The sequence below is a fragment of the Cylas formicarius genome, unplaced genomic scaffold (genome assembly GCF_029955315.1).
Source record: "Cylas formicarius isolate icCylForm1 unplaced genomic scaffold, icCylForm1.1 PGA_scaffold_4__25_contigs__length_36172078, whole genome shotgun sequence".
In the NCBI taxonomy this organism is placed as follows: Eukaryota; Metazoa; Arthropoda; class Insecta; order Coleoptera; family Brentidae; genus Cylas; species Cylas formicarius.
In genome coordinates, this window is record NW_026844334.1 from 8,588,688 (window position 1) to 8,610,612 (window position 21,925).

General features: G+C 36.3%; 1 protein-coding gene and 1 non-coding gene across 6 annotated transcripts in view; one reads left to right on the forward strand and one right to left on the reverse strand.

The window, feature by feature from the left end:
• LOC132700655 (liprin-alpha-1) overlaps window positions 1–21,925 on the forward strand; it is a 148,171-nt gene that overhangs the window by 101,672 nt on the left and 24,574 nt on the right. The window lies entirely within an intron of this gene.
• On the reverse strand, window positions 10,613–10,685 carry Trnaa-agc (transfer RNA alanine (anticodon AGC)). Its single transcript has one exon. It is a non-coding gene; the product is annotated as a tRNA-Ala (tRNA).

A 21,925-nucleotide genomic window follows, 5' to 3' on the forward strand; every position in this document is an offset into this window, starting at 1 on the left:
CATTCCGTTGGTATGGCCCCCGTTATGTATATTCTGTTATAGTCCATATGTTGTCAGCTTCAACACTTCCACAGGTACTTCGTCCGGACCCAGCGCTTTTCCACTTTTTGTTGTCTCTATTGCCCGTTTTACCTCTTCTTTCAGCAGCGCATGCCCCGTTTGTTTTTCGGTAATAGCTTGTATGTCTACTCCCTGATAATCGAACTAGTTTTTAACGTACCCTTCCCATTGTAGCATCTGTCTCTCGATATCTACGACAATGTTTCCGTTATTGTCTATAAGGAAGTATGACTTTCGGTTCCGTGCCAGTAAATTCCTTAATTCTTTTATGTAGTCCGTGTTTCCGTGCACTTACTTACTCTTCAGCCATGTTTTTGGCTTGTAGAGTAATTTAGCAGAAATACAGGTATTAGTGCTTTACTAGGAACACTCAACCTTTACGGTTTTGTTAATCTGAATATTCGATGCGTTCTCTTTTAATTTTTATTACTCCCTTAGAAGTCTGGGGCGACTAATATTGAATCGAATCGATCGCTTGCCTTAGTTTTTTTCACACATTTTCGCAGCAAGGCTGAAATTATTCGACGTCAGGTGACAGTATTTCCCGAAAAGGTGGGTATATGAACGGGTTTCGACCGGGGCGTCTACAAACCAGAAGGGGGTTGTGCGGTACGTGACCAAACATGCATAATTAATTTTTAAATAAATATTCAGGAGTCCGGAAGAGCGACACACACACACATACCGTTTCCGTGGGGGTTTAATTGGGTCACGCGCAATCATTGTTTTGGAGTCTCGGCAAAAGCTCGGCGAAGACGACGGCGCCTCGCCACTCGAAGTTTTCTTTTGCGGCATTTAGTTTTACCGGTCTTACCTGATTATCTGATACCAAGTTTTAAGGTATTAATCGAATTCCCTTGCGGATAACGACGTTTGCCGACGCATTTCCCCCATAATGGTTTTCAAAATTTTTGAGTGGTTCGGTTGTCGATCCCGATAATGATCATCTCATATCATAACTGCATGTGGAAGTTGTATTCACCTTTAAGAGTTTCACGCTGGTTGGTTTAGTTTTGGTTAGTATTAGTATTAGTATTGAAAGATTTAAACCATTTGAAAGACGCAAGTAACACTGTGTTCGTGTAAGCGTGTACTGGACTTTGTAGGTGACATAAAAGATGGAAAGAGTACAAGAACATATATTCTTCCCAACGACACACCGCAATAAGCCACTGGAGTTGCGGACGTTTAAGCAGTCGTTGGTCTTGATAAGTTCCCGATAATTCGGAACAGCAACAGTTTGCTACCCTACTTTCAGACAATATCTTAAAATAGAGTTCTTCGAACGATATACGGTTTTTACAACCTTTTATGGTTTTGACTTCGGAATGAGTTTAAGAAAGAGACCATTCTTTTCCGCACGTGTACTACAAGCCAGTGCCGTATTTAAGATGATAGCCGACAACACCTGTGCTGTGCGGACTGTTGTATTATAAGTGGAGGGAAATTTTCTTTGATGAAACTGTTAATTTATATTAGTGTGCTTTTTATAAATCTTTAAATAGTTTGATCTCCTATATTAAAAATACATTAGAAAGCTTAAACTGATTTCCAATTTAAGGGATTCACATAATGATACGAAAGTATTTTCCTTATGTAGATAATTGTTTTATAATGAATGTTTTCCCAGTTTGCTATTGGTTGATTTGTTAGTGTTGGTGAAATCGGAGTATGCTGTCAGTTTTATGAAACAGCCGTTGAAGTTTTGGAGTTATTTCCATTATTAAAATTACTACTGTTTTGTCCGCGCGGAAACGGACTTTGGCCGCAGCTGGCACAGCAAGAAGTCGCAAAAATTACTCAAGACAGGATCAAAAGATTTTTGATTACTTAACTGACCCTACTTCGCTTTTGGTCTTCCTTCCGGAGGGGCCGGCCCGTGCTGCGTCCTCTGTGCCTCGAGTGGTGAGGAAATTTGTTGATCACCACGCGTATGACCTGATGCGTTCAACGGCACTTTTTGAACCACACGATGAGAGCGACCGATTTAGCGCTTCACCGTGATTTTTAGTGGAGCATGCGCCTAAGGGCGCTGGCGGGTATAGATGGCCAGTTAAGTTCAAGAATTTAATACCGCGAGGAAAGGAAGAAGAATAACTTCTTGGTGCTGTACTCGCGGCCAATCGATAAGCTATAGGTTTATATATATAAATTCATAAGAAGTCGAAAAATAATAAAATGAAAACTGAACAACTACCTTAATGTTACTTATTTGTTTTTTTACTACTACTATTACAATTTATTTCTTACCAAATACTAACATTATTCAATTTTGTTAGTAGTTGAGATTGTGGTTGATGAGGTACTAATCGTTGATGATGAAGATCGGTCAAATTCAAATCTTAAAATCTTATAATGATATCTCTGCCTTTCAGTCGGCTCATTAAGGTATCCCAAACGCAAGCATTTTCATTTCCTGAGAAAATATCAGTGCTGTGACTTATAAATAAATAATGCCCAATAGCTTTTTATGCATTTCCAATTAATTCTTGCGCGCAATAAAATTAATTAATTTTTTATGCTCTTCCAACTGATTTCGCATCGACTATACAGTTGCACCAATAAGCGCCAATTCTAACAGCACCAAAATCAATTAACGACGAATAACGAAATGAATTACAAAATTTCGAAAAAAATCACATTATTTTTTAACGAAATTCAATTTCCGTCGTTCCGTAACAGAATAGGGTAGATAGAAAAAATCAAGACCGACCGGAGAGAGCTTTGTCGCCGACGGGGGGCTTAGACTTGATTCGGGGCGGTCAAAATGTTTTCCGCTATCGTTGTTTGCTCAGTAGTCGTCGCTTAGTTGTTCGTAGAAGTAGCGCCCGAGCAAACGCAGATCCGTTGTTGTGACAGGAAGGACCGCCATCATCTCCCTTACGGACGGGGCTTAATTTAATGGAGTCTGGCCGGGGTTTTATTATTACAGCGTTACCAGACAACGAGTTGCCTAATTGGTAAACAGTTGTCGCCCATTAATTACGCCGGTGTGCGCAGAATTGCATTTTTAATTATATCCACGTGCGAAACGTAACAGGTGTAATTTAGAACATCGTTTATTCCAGTGTTACGGAGGTACAAAAATCTCCTTCGGAAGGAATGGAAAACGAAGAAGATACGTGAGTGCTTATTCTTGAAAATGCCCAATCAAAATCTCTACAATTATATTTCCATTATATTTGCAGGTATCCATTTGTGCCAGTAGAATAGTAACATCTACGATAAGTATTAAGCTATTGAATTATCGAGAATGCCCATTTCAAGCATCGTATTTCTTTTGACGTATACTATTGTAAGAAGCTTTTTCGAAACGCACGGCTAGCACTGACATTGAATATCAGCCGACACGTGTTCGAAATTTATCTGATGATAATAGGTTTGAGAGTGGTAACTATTTTACGAGGGAGAGTCCGTCAAAAGCCAACAGCGTATACTTTGAGACAAACCATATGAAGGGCACTTGAGTGAATTGGGGATGATTGATTTGCTGGGGTATTTTGATCAACGCCGTACAAAATTCAATAGAAAACAGCTTCCGGACGCCCTGTAGTGAATACGTAGATATTTATTCAATGCTATGCCTATATAATTAAGTGCAGAAAAACACATCAGCAAACACACTAGGATAAAAGCCTTTAATTACAGTAAAGCCTGCCCCGAAATTGCTGTTTATTAGCTATTATTACCATCATTACGTCCTGGACTCCTTTGCATTTTTTGGGCGTGCCCCATATAGGCACAAAGTCTCCGGACATGTGATGAAACCCTTTTTACTGACGCTTGTGATATAAACATTTCGGCACCAAGTTACCAGAACCAAGTAAAAAAAAAACATCTTGACCGCCTCTTAGTAGGTTTATTGCCTTGTCTAAATGTTATGAAAGGCAATAAGCGCTTATTCCAAATAGTCTTATTTTAAAAGTTTTGGAGTATGCATCTAAAAGTTGGTTAATTTTAGTAAAAATGTCGTCAACCAGTGATAATGTTTCACACCTACCAGAAATAATTAGCCAAAAGGCACACTTTAAATTTAAAAAATATAATCAATGTATTAGAGACATTTGGGCACTTGAATTTTACCTTCAATTCCTATGTCATCTTGTATTCTATATATTTTGTATTTAATCCGGCCAACTTAAAATCCAAGAACATTATAATTATTGGTTTGTATTTCCGTTGATATATTAATTAGGTAAATTGATTTCTGTGCCGAAATAGGACATGAAAATGGAAAAGGCCTGTTGCCACTTTGTGTAGATTTGGTTATTTTTATTCCAAGTACCGGCTTGATGTGCCGATTTGCTAATACGCCCTATTTTTTATCGAAAAATTGCTTGCAAATTGCAAAAGCTACATTGTCTGCGAAAATACATTTTTTAAAATAATTATTTGCAATATTGTTCAATTTCATAAGCAAAAAAAAAACAAAAAATTGCAATTATCTTTTTTCTACTTTAAAAATCTCTACTAATAATTAAAATGTTTTCCCAATTTCAATTTTTATCAAAATATGAAACAAGATATTGCTACTTGACTGAGATACAACAGTTTCGGTCAAATAAAGCTTAACTCAACTTTTTTAGCCACATAATTCAGGGATATCAAGTCTTTGGTAAGGTCGGCCTCGATATTAGATATGGCCACAAATAGATAATCATGTAAAGTTCTCCTAACGATATGCCGTTTTTACGACATAATCCGGTATTTAACTGTGGTAAATTTTTATGAAGGTCTAACCGCAGGCCTACCTCACTTGGGTTTGTCTTTGTAACACTCAATACATAGATTTGCAATTCCACAATGACGTTCCAGTACTCTACTTCGGTACTTACATTCAAATGATGAAAGCTGACGGATTTGTGTAGAGTTTCATCGGTGGGATTCCTCGATTATTATCACGTACTGTGTGAAAATCAATTATTTACATAAGATTTTCCTAGGAAAATATTTTCGAATCATTATGTTAAACCCTTAAAATGGAAATCAGTTTAAGCTTTCTAATATGTTTTTATATAGGAGATCAGCATTTCTAATAGGCAAACTCAACTGGAAATCGACCTACCTCAGGGGACTTTTGCTCCGTACGACTAGATCTTTTTAATTATCAAGATTTTTTAATAGACTGATACTTTATTATTATTATATTTAATATTTTGTATATTAATCATGATACTATGTAGAAATGTAATGAAATAGAATGTAATAAATTGTTACTTTATATTAATTTTTTTATGTATGTTTCAAGAATTGCTCGACGAAAAAGATTGAAAACTTATATCCGGCTTGTTAGCGTAGGTCCATAAATTCATAGGACGGTCCTGAAATGGTTACTGGTAGGGGTCTGCTCGGTGTTCTATAAGGGGCTGCGGTTTTGAAGTAATAAACAGTAGGCAAAGTTAATCACCGAGTCGGTTGTAAAAACACAATATTTCTGATCATGGTATACCTACATTTTCTACTTAAACTTAAAAAGAATTAGCTTAATGTATAATTATTTTATTTTGATTGTAATTTAAAGCTTCGGTATCAGTGTTTAACACTGTTTTAGAGTCAGTTATATGTAAATATATTATCATATTATTGGATATTATTGTAATGGATAACGCAAATTATCACAACCACCTGCTACAAAAACCACGAAGTAATCAAATTCAAAGAGTGCAATTCAAGAATGATATTCATGTTGAAAGGGGTTCACGGAAGACTAGACGAGGTTTAAGGTTAGCAGGAAGTTAACCGGAACTAGTCAGATGTTGAAAGTGCCAGAAAAAAACTTTGGGGACCACTTATTTAGCTGAACAAATGGAGCATACCGATTCTGAATACAAATTTACTTATTTATTGATAATTTGTGTTATATTTAGTGTCATCGTTTTTTTTATAGTACTATGTACATAATGTAATATTTAAGCTTTATATTTTGAAAACAATATTTATTGCTATTTAAAACGATATACTTTAAGACACATCATGCATAAGTATTCAGATTGTATACGCAATGATAATCATACTTGGCAGTACTAACACTCGATGCTCGATTTCGTCCAAACTAAACAGGGCGTAAAAACGTAATTCCCATTTATGTCAGTGTTTTCTGGCACTCACGGCTATAAATTCAGACGACTTGGTATCTCACGGTTTATTACGGAACTTGCGACGCATGCTAATTAGGCCCTGCAAAGGACAAACAAATATAAATTTGTCTAGCGCGGTAATTAACTTACAAGGTTTTTACGCGAAAGCGTCGCATAGTATTTTAATGGCCAGCTGCAGTTTGAAAAAGAACGCGGGTCCATCCAAGGATTAGCCCAGATATTTTTTCGTTTTCAAAAAATTGGGAAAAATTCAAAATAATATTTGAATGCCGTGTGCGAAACAGATTTAACAAACTGTGTGATTTGTTTTAATATGAGTTGTATAGGTTTCGTATTTTTATATTTTCAAAATATATTATTAAATTTTCTGCTTTCGTCATCTCGATCTCTATTTTTTTTAGTATTAAACTAGAGAGCGAAGCAAGTTTTAGTTGATTTTAGCATACATGTCTGTAAAAGTCGAATCACAATCAGAGTTTTCCAAAAATATGCTTTTTGAGCATTTAATGGTGATTTTTTTTTTAATAAATGCGTGTTATTTTAAAACGCTTTCGAATAGGGTTTTAACTTATCTATAATATGATTAAAGTTTTTTTTTATATATTATAAATATTTCCGTTTCCTACCAAGCTTATAAATTAAAAGAAATTGCAAAAAATACTTATTTTAGCTAAAGCTTTTATCAATCGCTTAGATAAATTATGTACCTATAAAATAAGGAAAAGGAAAATCAATTATTATGTTGTTTTTAGAACGGTATTCCCTCCCCAAAAGACGATATAGGAGTAATAAGTATTTATATATGAATGCAACATTACTAATTTATATTTTTGCTTTGGTGAAAAATTGCTGTTGTCTCTGCTTTTATTGATTTATTCATTATTGGCGGATCTTTGTAGTTTCCTACTTTCCTTTTTTCTTTCACCATTTTTTTTTTCAGTTTGATATTGTTTTTACTATTTTTTTTATTGAAAATGTATTTTTCTTTTTCGTTCATTCCAACACAATATTTTATTAGCTAGTACGCGGCTATAAATGTTACTTACGAATACGATCGACCAGAAGCCCTCAAATAATTTATGTATGTTTCATAAAGTCTGAGTTAAGCCCCTCTTTGCTTTATGAAAATAATTATTAATGTATCCGCCATATAAACGAGCGCTTTTAAAGCTTTATAAAACAGTTTCGAAAACGTTTACGCGCCTCCATTTTGTGTTTAAAGTTTTACGGATAAAGTTACTTAACAAGTTTTAGGCGCTCCGCAATATCTATGTTAATTTTTCTTAAGACGATAAAAGACCGCGAAATTATAAACATCGGGCAGGAAGTTGGGTCAAGAATTTCGAATGACATTCACGAAACAATGCGAATTAACGCGCTACAAAAAAAATAGTCTAATAATTTAGGGGAGTTTCATTACAAAGCTATGCGATCTCATTTATCTTTTAAGTGGCTCGACCATCCAGTTCGCGTCTTAAAGTTCTAATTATTTTGAAGGGGCAGGTCTCTTTTCCCTTGTTCTCGTGACATTTACTCCTTCCTCTAATGTAAAATATTAAAAAAAAAAAACAGACCTCGAAGGGTCCGCATTTAAATAATATTCTGCTATTATTTTGGGTGTTGATGGTCACATTTGACAATTGGGAATTAAACCTTTGGTCACTTAAGGTGACCTACCAACATGTAAGATATGATCTGTTCACAGATATAAGAAAGTGACCAATTGCTTTTGAATGGGAATGATTATCCAAGGGTGGCCATTAACGTACAATGCAACAAGATTATTACTTAAAGTTTCGGAATTTAAATTCAGGTAAAATTGTAGTCCGTATTAGAAAATAATTTTATATCTACCTGTGTTTAATATTCTTTGGTTTGGTATACTACTTAGTTTCAGTTTATTAGTTCGTGTGTAATAAGCGTGTGTTGAATCGTGTGCGAATTATGCAAATTATGTGCGAGTCTAGTGATCTCAGGAGATGGTCCCGTCCAAATGTAGAAAACACTATTCTATTGAGACTAAGGAAGTTATAAACAATGTTTATTTGACTCTCTCATTGAACGTGGTATCAGCAAGCAAGCATCTTTAGAAGAAACGGCCACATTGACGAAAATTCCAACATCAACTGTATGACAAATTGTGAATAATCCCATTTCAGCGAAGAAAAAAAGAAGCGATGCGAGTGTAGATCAAAGAGATCAAGACATAATACAGCGTAAGATTTACCAGTTAAACGAGGAACAAAGCGTGCCTACATTAGATATCTTAAGGCTTGAAAAAGATTCGGTATTCAGTCTTTATTTCGTCATTTTTCATTCATAAAACCATGCAGAGAACATCATATTGTATATTTTGTACATCTTGGTGCCACTCGAGAACTCATCAAATTGTCACCCAAATTAGCAGAGGCGAGGAACAAAGAGTGTCCCAATTGCAGCTCCAGTGGTTCCAACTTAAAACCATAATATGTCGGCCCGACGAAGTCGAAAATTTCAATCAGGTACGGTCGACGAGAGTTTGAATAACCAGTGCCGTACCTACAGATAAATTATCGGTCTAACCCATATAGCTATAAGATAATATAGTGGCTCTACTACGGTAACAATTGATGCGCCGCAGGTGGCAATGATATTTTCGTAGATAATGGACCTTCTCAAAAAAAAATGTACATAGTTGCTTCACGAGTTCCTGCACAGTCATATGCCTAGTAGTTATGGTCTAACCCCTATCTAATTGTCTTCGTTTAGGCACTCGAGATCTACGTACTGACTAAACAGTAATACTAGTAACATTAAAATTACTTTATCTTATATGGCGAATGGATCTAGTTCAAGGAAACAGCTGCTGCTGCCCCGATCCTTATTAAATATTTAAAAGCCGGAGGGGGTTGAAACTGCCACCTAATCCGTGATCAATATCCGGAAACCAGACTCGTTAGACGCCGTATCATGTTAATCATGCGTGTTCCTTCGCCACCCCAGGTTTAACACGGCACTGAGCCGTCGAGCCACACCAAAAGCGGCTGGTAAATACGGCCTTTTTGTCGCAACAACAAAATTTGAACAGCTAATTACGGGAAATGCGCGCCGGAAACCGATGTTTGTTCGTTCCGGATTCAGAATCGGTTGCGCATGATGCGAATTATATTATAAGGATAAATGATCCGGCTGATGACACGAGTGTTCATGCACAAAATCGCCCCTCCCGAGCAACGCAACGTTATAATACCCTGGAAATGATAAACAACGTCGCGAACCTAAATAATAGCGCTCGCTGCGGCAAGATTTGGCCGATTAACATAATCCGGTACGCGCTCCAAATCAAAGTATGGTAATTTCACAGCGAATAATTTAGGTTATACCTTGCCCAGTATTTTTGTTTCTTGTATTGTTTACCGCCTTTGCCAATACATTACCGATTACAATTGGGAGATTTAACTCTTGACTTAGGTGTCATAGTGATCCATTGAATTTATTGTGACTCCATTCGTAGTTTTTTTTATCTTTCTGATTAGAGTTCAAAGCTTCGATAGTGACTCGATATTTTCAGGTTGTTGCCATTCCTCCTCTTTTTGACAGATTTTGTATTCACTTTTTTCTTTAACTGCCATTAGGCTAAGTCCGCAGTTAGCAGATTGTCGATTGTCGGAATTCTATTTTTATATATTTTTTGATGGTCCATTTATGTACTATCGTTATTTTGAAGGGCTTGGTGAGAGCATCACTTTATTATCAAGATTCAAGATTCAAATTGGGATACGCGACTGCGATCCAAATAATCTTTTGTGTCCGTCTCCGTAGCTATAGAGCCTTTATGTAGCTCGTTGCCTCTGGTTTGATTACTTCCAGCAGATGAAACGATGCTCCGTATGCCTTCACATTGGCATAACATGCATGGCTGTTTCCTCCTCTTTTTGGCAAATTTTGCATTTATTATTTTTACTGCCTTCCTTTCAAAGCTTGGCTTTAAATATGACCGATGGATTGATTCGTTTTGATCTTAGGCATGGCTCTCTACGATTGCCTATTTGACTTGCCTTTTAGGCTAGTTTGCCTATTGGAATAGAATTTTTTTTGGTCGCGATATTTCTATCCCTTCTCCCTTGATGTAGGTACCCGATTGAATTTATCTTTTCACTTACAAAGTTGCTACAAGCCCCCCCCCCCCCATATTGGTATACTTTGTGAGCTGTCGTCGAACAAACTTTCTCATTGAGTTTTCTTGGCTTAGTAACGTATGAAGAATGAAGAAGAAGAATAAAGATAAAGATAACGAAAATTTTATAAAAGATAAAATCGTGTATCTGAAATGCGAATGTTTTGTAGACCCACAAACTTTATACTTTAAAATTACTAACACTTATTTTCTGACGTTTTCGTTCATACCGGATTTTTAATGGCGTCTTCCTTGCAAAATTTACAAAAACTTTAAAATTTATTCTGCAAAAAATTTTTGGAGGCGCCGGGTATCGATCCCGGTACCTCTCGCATGCTAAGCGAGCGCTCTACCATCTGAGCTACGCCCCCGATGACAAAGAATATTAAAAAATGAGAGAGTTCGAAAAAAACGCTAATTATAACAAAATTGACCTAGATTAACACCGACACACCTCTCATTCAGGCGGACGACAACGAACGTACGCGTGGGTTAAGCGAATTTCTTTTTCTTCAGTCGTGATTTGCTTTTACCCTTTAAGAGTTCGTTCTGCCGTCTCATTCAATTAATTCGCCTCGTATCTTGTCGCGTCGCGTAACTTTTAAGCGCGCTAACAAATGGATCGTTCTATTATTTTAAGCAATTTATAACACGGGCTTAATAAGAAGAAAAACCCAAACAAAGTAGGAAAAGGATATTTATCCTCGCCAGCAGTGTGACGGTGTACCGAAATTCTTCTCGGGGTAATTTAAGTTCCATCTTTGATTAATGTGTCATAAAGTTTGTGACACTGGCAAAAGTTTAATAAAAGGCTTGAGCACGGTAGAACGAGAGGACGCACCCTCCTTCGATGCCAACGAAACGGGGGACAGTACACTGTCATCTTAGTTTATTGTGTTTTTTCTTCTACGTATAACGTCGGCCAGACAGATGACGTTCAATTTTATTGTTCTATATTTTAACTACTAGTTATTGTTTATGTATTAATATTTATTTTAATTGGATGCGGTGTGGCCGGAATATTCCTGGACACGATTGGAAAATATATCTTTCACTTCAGGAATTTAAATTTTTACCCTTTACCCCCTCTTCTGGCGCTTCGCAGAGTTCCCATCTGGGACCTTTACTATTTACCGTTTAGTACGATCAAATAAAACATTGCCTTAATTATTGTCAATTCGAGAAATTCGCTGGCAACTTAAAATTGTACAGACTTATTTGAAGTGTGTATCAAAATTAGAGCGATCTTCATAGTCTCCAAAAGTAGACAACATCAGGGGCCTGGGCAATTATTGGGTCCTGTTAGACTTTTTCTCAACATATTAAATTACTTTTTTTTTTCAAGAAACTCGCACAGGCTACTGTTATGCTAATTACAAAACTTGTGGATTTTTCCTGCTCCAGTTGTTGAGTGGTACTTACTAACGTTTCGCCAATCATCCTGTTGGCTTCTTCAGAGCTTAACTGAAGCTGGGTCGCATTTTACTCTGTGCCTGCTTATATACTATTATTGCTTATTTGAGGAGCATAACCATTACCTCGGATGACTGATTGCTATATTGGTGACAGGTAAAGACTGTCGAATTTTTCGTTGGTATAAAAATTGATTACAAGCAAGAATTTGAGTTTTATCGAATAAAATTTTATATGCGGTTTCGTGATTGTGTTCGGCGACTGCATTTATTTGTCTTAGCGTAAAGGCTCTTTCCTGTTCATTGAGCCTAGTGGATATTTTTCGTCCGGCCTCTCCAGTGTATTCTTTACCGCATATGCATGGAATGCTGTAAATTCCTGGCGTCTCAATTGGAATTTTGTCTTTGATGTGTCGAAGATGTTGAGAGATTTTTGGACAAGTGGTGTGATGCGGCAAAGAATACATTGGAGAAGCCGGACCAAACATATCAACTAGGCTCAAAGAACATGAAAGAGCCTTAAGACTCATACAAATAAATTCATCAGCAGTTATATATACTAAAATTCTTGCATGTAATTAATTTTTCTACCAACAAAAAATCCGAGAGTCTATAGAAATCTATAAGCAGCTAAACAATCTTAACCGCGACTCAGGTCTTTACTTGTTACCAATATGGCCCTCATTTAGCTCCGCCCCCTCAAACAATATATAAGCAACTACAGAGTAAAATGTGAGCCAGTTTCAATTAAGCTCCGAAGAAGCCAACAGAATGATTGACGAAACGTTAGCAAGTTCGAATTAACAACAAGCGACGCAGGAGGAATTCAGAAGTTTTGGTTAGTTTAAAAGACTTGTATGTACCTACAGGTATACAAAACCGTCCTGAAGATATGCAGTTGCTTTATGCCATTTGTTTCGTAGGTTGATTAACATAACAATAAGTAGAAATACTAAAAGGATGTGGAACTTCCATTGTCTTTATTTTTAACCTAACTGTAACTTAACTGTAAGTTAAAAATAAAGACAATGGAAATTCGACATCCTTTTAATATTTCTACTGAATCACCTTCAAGCATAACAATAAGTAGTGCGAATGCTTTACAGAATCTTATATAAGTCCTACTGTTCCTAATATTGACCATTCTTCTTATGCCGTCATCTCCCCGCGAAGGTTGGCGATCCAAATGGCTATATCTGCTAACGTTACGCAGTCCAGATGTGCTGTCGCCAACAACTCATATAATATGGAGGTCCCTATACCGGATTCTTAACAGCGTTCGTAGTAGCGTACTTTTGGTCCTGGACAATAATCAGAACCCTCCATTCACTTTTTTCTCACAAAAAGAAAATAAAAAATTATTAATGTAGATCTTTTGTTAGAACAAAGGATACATAAAATGACAAGTAAGATGGTATAAACCTCATATGCGTTTTTACTTCCTTCATGTTAGTTTCCGATTTTTGCTCAAGGTGGAGTGCTGTTTTATTTTCTATATTTGAACGATTTTCAAACCTTCACCGCTCGGTTAGTTGATACTGCAAGTATGCTATTTTAGGCGTTACCTGAAGATGAGCACTTGAGTGCTCGAAACATATACTGCCTTATTGACTGACGCCTTTTTATAAAAAATAGAATTTTACATTAAATTAATGTGGAGGAGCTTACAACTCGCTTTGAGAAATGGACTACTATTGGAATAACATTGTCATTTATTCGCTTGATTAATAAAAAAATAAAAGTACATTTAAGAAGAAGAAGAAAAACCCGAGCGTCAGTGGTGTTCAACACCGGTAGCGTACTAGTAGAAGATTGGTTTATTCTGGATAAACTTTATCAACAAAAAAGTTTTAACAAATATGAAGCACGTCGTGCTGATCTGCCCGACGTCCTAACCGAATTGCGGATTTCCTTCGTAAAAATGGTCCGTTCACGAAACAATTTAGGCACGAGCGACCAAAACGTCCGACAGAAAATAGCGGCGAAGGGGTAGGGGAGAGAAACAGGCACGAAATCCAAGAATTTGAATGTAAAACTCGGTTAACGCAGTGTTTCCCCGCTCCATCCCCCGCCATTACGCTAACGTCACGCGCCCGCCCCAATAGGGAATTTCGTGCAAATTTCAATTATGTATCTATATGGTATAACGAAATAGCGACCGACACCAACAAAAATTTCAATTGATTCCGCTCGCCCACCTCTCGTTTTATACAATTTGAATAATTTTACCGCGATCGAAGTGAATTTTTCGTTTTACCACACATCCCACCAGGCACAACGAAGTTAAATAATTCGCGATCAGTTTGTAGTTTGTATTTACCACGGTTATGCGATTCGAATCGATATGCAGATTTTAGACTTTTGCAATGCCGTAACGCGATATCGCGATTGTGATGGGCGTTTATTTAGTGTCTGTTTATACGCGAACGTTTCGAAATATAAACTTTAATCGTCATCCGCAGGCGTTTCCCATAATCAACGGTTGACTATTAAAATTAAGACAACTGTTTAAACGCTTTTAAATATACACGCTGTGATGTCGTAGTCGTAGTTTGAGAGTCGCATTGGCTGAGCAAATAATAATAATAAGTATATGAATCATATATATGAAATCATAGTACATATATATATATATATATATATATATATATATATATATATATATATATATATATATATATATATATATATATATATATATATATATATATATATATATATATATATATATATATATATATATATATATATATATATATATATATATATATATATATATATGCAGGATGCAGGATTTGCAGGATTCCAGTCGGATGCAGGATTCCAGTCGGAGTTCAACGAGCGAACGGATGATATCCCGGAGTATAGTGTCATCACATTTTTCCATCCGTGAATCAATACGTGAGAATATATATATATATATATATATATATATATATATATATATATATATATATATATATATATATATATATATATATATATTCACTTATTATGTAAAATGTACCAATAATAAATTCACGAAATTAGGGATTTTCACTTGTCCTTACTAATTTAATTTTTTTTAACATTTTCACTTCTTTTTAGCATATTTTGCACATGTCTGTAAAATACCAGGTTTATAACTCAAACATCCAGTGTTGTTGATCGTGATGAAATCATAATTGTTTATCAACTAGACGACAGCTTTGGTGCAATTGGAATGAACGCCAGAAAGAAAACAACTATTTATATAAAAACTACATGACTCTAAACATTTTTTCGTGAACAAGCTCAGAATGATCTTTTTAATACGATACAATCTGTGGAAGATGGTAACTTTAAAAAAATTTGATAGCTCGCCCACCACCCTTATTAATAGAGATACGCAAAAAGACAATTTTCGAGAAATAGTACATGGCTGTTTAGAAGTTATATTCCATAATATATTTCAAAATTCTATCCATTTTTTTTTCTAAATTAAAACTAATACTAGTATTGCTGAATTGGTTATATATTTATTTTTAAAAAATCGCAAAACTGTATCTCATACTATCAACAATCTAGATACTCTTTCGCTCACACAAGGCACTTAAGTTTCAAGCTATATAACGGTGGAGGTAAAGACGTCGGAGACATCTCCGAAATGATCTCGAGGAATAACAACAAATCAGGCCGAGGGAAACCTTGGTAGAGTTCGCCAAACGATGTACCGTTTTTACGACATAATCTGGTATTTAACTTTGGTAAATTTTTATGACGGTCTAACCGCAGGCATACCTCGCTTGGGTTCTTCTTTGTAACACTCAATAAATAGATTCGCAATTCCAAAATGACGTTCCAGAACCGTACGATATGGTAACTTCGTGCATACATATGTTGAAAGCTGACGAATTTGTGTAGAATATCTTCGATGAGATTCCTCGATTATTATTAGTCCATGCAGTGAAAAAGCCATTCTTGCTTTAAAATGTGTATTGTAAATATAAATCAAGTAATAAAGTTAGCTGTAAAACAATGTTAGGATATTTAAATAAAAAAAGTTATTCGACATCAAAATCATCATCACTACCGTCACTGGACTCGTCCTCCCTCCTTCTGTGAACATTTTCTTCTTCGATGCCATATTCTACACATTTTTTTCAATTAGAAGCAGATATTTTTTCTAGTCCTCTTCTAATTAATTCTATTGTCCCAGAAATAAATTTCGGCGCGAAGTTGTGTTTTCTTAAACTGGGTTTCAGCTGTCTCCATATCAGTCCTATCAAATTAAAATTGATATCGTAGAAGAAGACAACTTTACGCATCAAATATCAGCCATCTCACTATTTCGGCACGGTGCATGTCCAGTAGACTTTATGGACACGTACTGTGGCATACGGTGTTTTCGTCATATCGGACCTTAATTTTATGGCTTCAGTTTCCCCAGACGTCGATTTCAGAAACAGAAACACATTTAAAATTATAATTTTGGCAGTAACCGCCAATGTGTCGGAGTCTTTAATCCATTTGAATTTGGTGGATGTTCATTACATTAGATTATTACATCCTCGGCCACAATCTCAACGTGTTGTCGCTGGACATCGCAAAAGACTAACAAAATTGAATAATATTAGTATTTGGTAGGAAATAAATTGTAATAAAATGTATATGGTCTCTCAATAAAAATGGCACACTTTGTCTTGAAAAACAATTGAATAACAGTAAGTTGTTAATTACTAGTTACAAACACAAGACGAAATAGAAATATCTAAGCTTCGACGGCCGAGAAAATACTGGGAAAACATTATCTTAAACCCTTAAATTGGAAATCAGTTTAAGCTTTCTAATGTGTTTTTAATAGAGGAGATCATCCCATCTAATCTGGAAAATGAAACTTGAAATCGAGCCACCTCAAGTAGGAACTCTTTTAGGAAGATTTATAAAAAGCACAGTAATATGAATTAATATAACAGTTTAATCATAGAAAATTTCGCTACCCTTAAAATACAACAGTCCTTGTCGGTTGACATCTTAAATACGGCCCTGTCTTGTGATGTGGTCCCTCCCGCTTAAACTCATTCCGAAGTCTATAGAATGTTGTAAAAACGGTGTATCGTCTGGAGAACTTTATATTAAGATATTGTCTGGAAACAGAATAGCAAACTGTTGCTGTTCCGAATGATTGGGAACTTATCAAGATCAACGGGTGCTTAAACATCCGCAATTCCAGTCTCTTATTGCTCTATCTTCTACGCGAGGGTTTAGACTGATGTGAAATAACGAACCGACTCGCAAAATTCGAAATCAGTTTTTGAATGAGCGTTTCTGTTTGTCGCTGTATGATTAATTTTTTTCTGTTTTTAATAATCTAGTTACTTCATGTACAGCTCAGTAGTTTAAAAGCATTGATAAAAAAAGTATTTTTTATAGATAAGTACAAAATATTTTTAACTATTTTCTCAACAGATCTATTAAGACTCTAATCGTTATAATTAATTATATTTAACAGGTAATAATCTATCTGTTTTAAATCGGGGGATTTAACAACAACAGAGAGTTCCTGTAATGGATTTTAAGTAGTTAATTTCACCGTGATAATCGGGATTTGCGTGTGCGAATTTAACTTGCACGTTTAATAGATAGTTTGATTTGTTGTAATGGGAAATAAATTGCGTTTAAGCTGGCTGTTTCTGTCAAAATATACGGTGCGAGAGAGACCAGTTCGGGCTTTATTCCGAAACAACGTTACGATCTTTTAAGCTGGAATTTTACATCGAAATTCTGTCGAGAGTAATTATGTGAAGCATGTGAGTACGTATCCTGGGGGTATACATACAGGCATACATTGTTAGACAATATAAGAACCTCTTCTACAGGATCAATACAAAATTTATAATTACAATAAATAAAAATATTCTATAGAAAATGTGTCGTAAGCATGTAAGACTATCGACAAAATAGTTAAGGCAGCTTGAAGAAACCAATTTGTTTTAATTCCGAATGTTCTATTATAGCATCATCATGGCACGAATGTATTGTGATGAATTCATTGTAAACAATTTTTCTACTCCCGTCTGTAAAATACCTAATTAACCACCGATCTAGCGTGCGGGAAGCGTCGCTTTACCACGTGAGTTTCGTTTCCCACGAATCCGAGCCACTTCGGACATTTCCGGGATTTTACCGCACGGGTTTGGTAGCAATCGGATGTTTTCGGAGATATTTCGCTTGAATTTTGACGTTTGTCAATTCTGACAGTCATGTTAGTGAATGTATTCGTGTTTTGCAAAAATGTCCCCAAAAACTAACGGTCGTAGAAAAAGTATAGTATGCAACACGTTCGGTAAACTTGTTAACTCACTCGTTTATTAAACACTTGCTCCGCTCGTGTCAAATAAACTGGTGAGTCAAATGCCGTTTAACAGACTTGTTGCATAATATACTATTTTCTACTCCCGTGTGTAAAATTACCCACCGATCTAGCGTGCGTTCCCATGAATGCGAGCCACTTCGGACATTTCCGGGATTTTATCGCACGGATTTGGGAGCAATCGGATGTTATCGGAGATATTTCCCACGCTTCGCATTTTGACGTTTGTCAATTCTGACGGTCATGTCAGTGAATGTATTCTTTTTGTTTTGCGAAAATGTACCCAAAAACTAACGGTTGCAGAAAAAGTATAGTATGCAACACGTTCGGAAAAATTTTTACCGCACTTGTTGTATAATATACTATTAGCGCACACCGAATTCAATTTAAATGAATTTGAGTTGTTTATAAAACGTCGAAACACAATTATTGCGTTTTTAAAAAAATAAATATTTGCCTCAGTCTGGCTGTACTTGAATTTGTTGAGAATTAATAACTCACATACAAAATTTTATTTATAATACAATCTGTACCATTTGCCTATAAATGGATTTTCTGTTAAATTGAGGATTGGAACTATCTTTAGACTTGAGACGCCGTTCCAACTGCATTTTATAGCTCGAAAAACTTGTATAAAAATGAAATAATGTCTAGGGGGTCACTTAAACCGAGTACCATGTTGACATGTCCATACATAGGCGACAATACTGCTGCAATAGCTACGCTTACGCCCTCTACTATCGTTACAAATTGTGTCAAAAATTTTAGTCTTAGAATTAACACAGATTTTCATTTTAGAGAGCAAATTGGGTATTATTTACATCTCTTTAACGTTGCTTTACTCGCATCGTCATTTATTGTCTTAAGTTGAAAAAAAAGTAGCAGATTCTTTAGTGTTAAGGTATTTTAACTATTGTGACTTTTTGTATGGACCATGTTAGATAAAATCGACACAAATAGAATTGAGAGAGTCGCGAAAAAAACTGTCCACGGTTTATTTATGGTATAGGGAAATATGATGCAGTCTCGCACAAACTACAGGATCGCAAATGATTGGATATTCAGAACACGTATAGACTGCACTCCTTGTTATTTTTCTGTAACATTTTTAATAACAGTCCACTTTACTTTTACAAATAAAATAACGTATAGGACAGATGCTCACAGTTTTAAGCTTAGTTTTAAGGGTGTTATCTCTCCAACACCGCACAGAACGTCTCTCTTTCAAAAAAAGCTTTTCCTACAACATTTATAAACTTTACAATGCAATTCCTCTTTCTTTAATTTTCGGGTTTAGTTTCGAGATTTTCTAGTCTATTTTTTTCTTTTGTTTGCACTATATGTTTTACTAGTGTGTGTTACTCAAGCGGATTAATAGTTAGAAGTAGTTGTTATGTATCATTTTATTGGTTGAACTTCTTACAAATTTAATTGGTTTCATCTCGATTTCTATTTATATATGTTATTGTATTGTATACTGAACTCAGCAGAATAAATGTGTTATTATTTTATTAAAAATAAATCCGTTCGTCTCTTCAGTAAACTACCGCTTTAGCAACAAGAGAAAAATTGCTAATAATATATCGATTAGAATGTTGCTAATTGTTCTGCTCTTTCCAGTGCTGTTTTGTTGATTTTTATTTATACTTGGATGTATGTTAGGAGTTTTATTTGGATTTACTGTCAAATAATTAATTTCCAAAAAATTTCCAAAAAAATTATTTTGACAATTTCATTTCGCGTCGGCGAAACCCAACAACGTTCAATTTTCCTCGCATCTAAGAGCAACGCAATTAAGATTTTAATTTGACGCCACGCCCCGTAAATCGGTTAGCAAGTGAATTTCCGGTTTATTTTCTCGCGCCCCAAACCCCCCTAATTACCTCACAGTTAGATATTAGCGTCAATATACGCCTAATAAAGCACCGGCACAGTGGCTCATCCCTTACAGTTATAATATTACCGATATGGCGTTCCGAAACAGGGGATGCGAATTCCTCCAGGCCAGGAACGAACTGCAGCGTCCCCCGACGTCGATGGGGACGAGAATATTATTAGGCAGGAGAGGCCGACTCGTGCGGAATTCCGAATATCGAAGCGAAATTAAATTAAAGGCAACAAAATCGAAAATATAGACATGAAAGGGACATTCGAAATATGTATCGTGAACGAGTTAAGGCGTAGAAAAAGGAGGCGAAATGATTGGTAGGCGGTTTTGTAGCACAGCTCCGCTATTACTGGACGTCGCAATAACCTCACGGACTCCATCTTGACTCAGCGTTAAACCCTAGGCGAATTAGAACGATATAGTATTCAAGAATTGAAAATAAAATCCCCTGGGCTCTTTGCAAAAATCAATGAGACAATAATATTAAGTTTTTAGGTTTTTAGTGAGTACATAAAATAGGTTGAAATACAGTTTGCTAGAAATCGCTCATGAAGCACAATACGATAATTTATTTCAGAATTCATTAAGTGGCTAAAATAGTGTTGTAAAACGCATTGTGAATAAAAAGTCTTTCATATTTATTTTTAATTGTTTAAATGGTAGATTGTAGATTAGACCTGGGAACATTATACAATTTTAGTACCAATATTATTAGTTTACGAAGACGTCAGTCTAAAGTAACTATCAGGGGCAATCGTATTAATAAACGTAACTGATAAATTGGTTAAGGCTTTCGCGGCCCGTTGATAAGCTATTATCTTCATTCGGGTTTAAAGGCCGTCGTCGATTGGAATTACTTCCTAACGTTTCGCTAGCACGAGTGGCGAGCTTCTTCAGAGGTCCTTCCATCTCCGATGTTGGACGTAGACTGACGATTTCTCCTGCGCAGGTTGTATTTATGCCGATTGGTGGAGGGCGGGGCTTGTTCCGCTTCGATTGGTCTCGGGATATCGATCAGTACTGCTCGGGCGTTCCTAAGGATCGGGTTGAGTCTAAGGGTCTCCTCCTTTCGGTTGAAATTGTGTGGGTGTTTTTGAATCTCAATGGCTTCCCTGACTAGTCTGTTGTGATAGCCGTTGCTAGTAACTTACAGCTCTCAAAGTGTATCCTGTGTTCCCCGCTGCCCAGTGCGTGTTCAGCCACTGCAGACTTCTCTGTATGTCCTAGCCTGCGGCTTGCTTTATGCTTCTTAAGTCTCGTTCCCATTGATCTCTTGGTAGTTCCGATGTAGACCTTTCCGCATGAACACGGAATGCGGTAGACTCCCGCAGCTGAAAGTGAGCCCCTCTTGTCCTTCGCTGACCTGATGGTCTGCTGGATCTTCTTTGTAGGCTTAAAGATTGTTTTGATGTCGTGTCTTTTCAATACTCTGCCAATCCTGTTGGTGACACTCGGAATATACGGCAGATATGCGTGGGAGATGGAGGGTCGTTGTTCGGTATCCCGTGATCTTGATGATCTTGAGTTCATTGATCTCTCGATCTCCCTCTTACTGTAGCCATTTGCCTCGAACGCAGTTTTTAGGTGTTCAAGTTCCATCTGGAGGTTCTCCGGTTCGCAAATCCTTCGGGCTGGTTCTGTCAGGGTTCTGATAACCCCATACTTTTGACTTGGGTGATGGTTGGATAGAGCATGCAGTTATCTGTCCGTATGGGTTGGTTTTCTGTAAACTGTGTGGCCCAGCTTGTTACCCCGCTTCCTCACTAGTACGTCCAAGAATGCAAGTTGTTGGTCATTTTCAGTCTCCATAGTAAACTGGATGCTGGGATGCTGACTGTTGAGATGCTGCAGAAAGTTGTTGAGCTTGTCCATACCATGTTTCCAAATCACGAAGGTGTCATCCACGTACCGGAACCACGTTGCTGGCTTGTACTCTGAGGTCTCGATCGCTTTTTCCTCAAAGTGTTCCATAAATAAGTT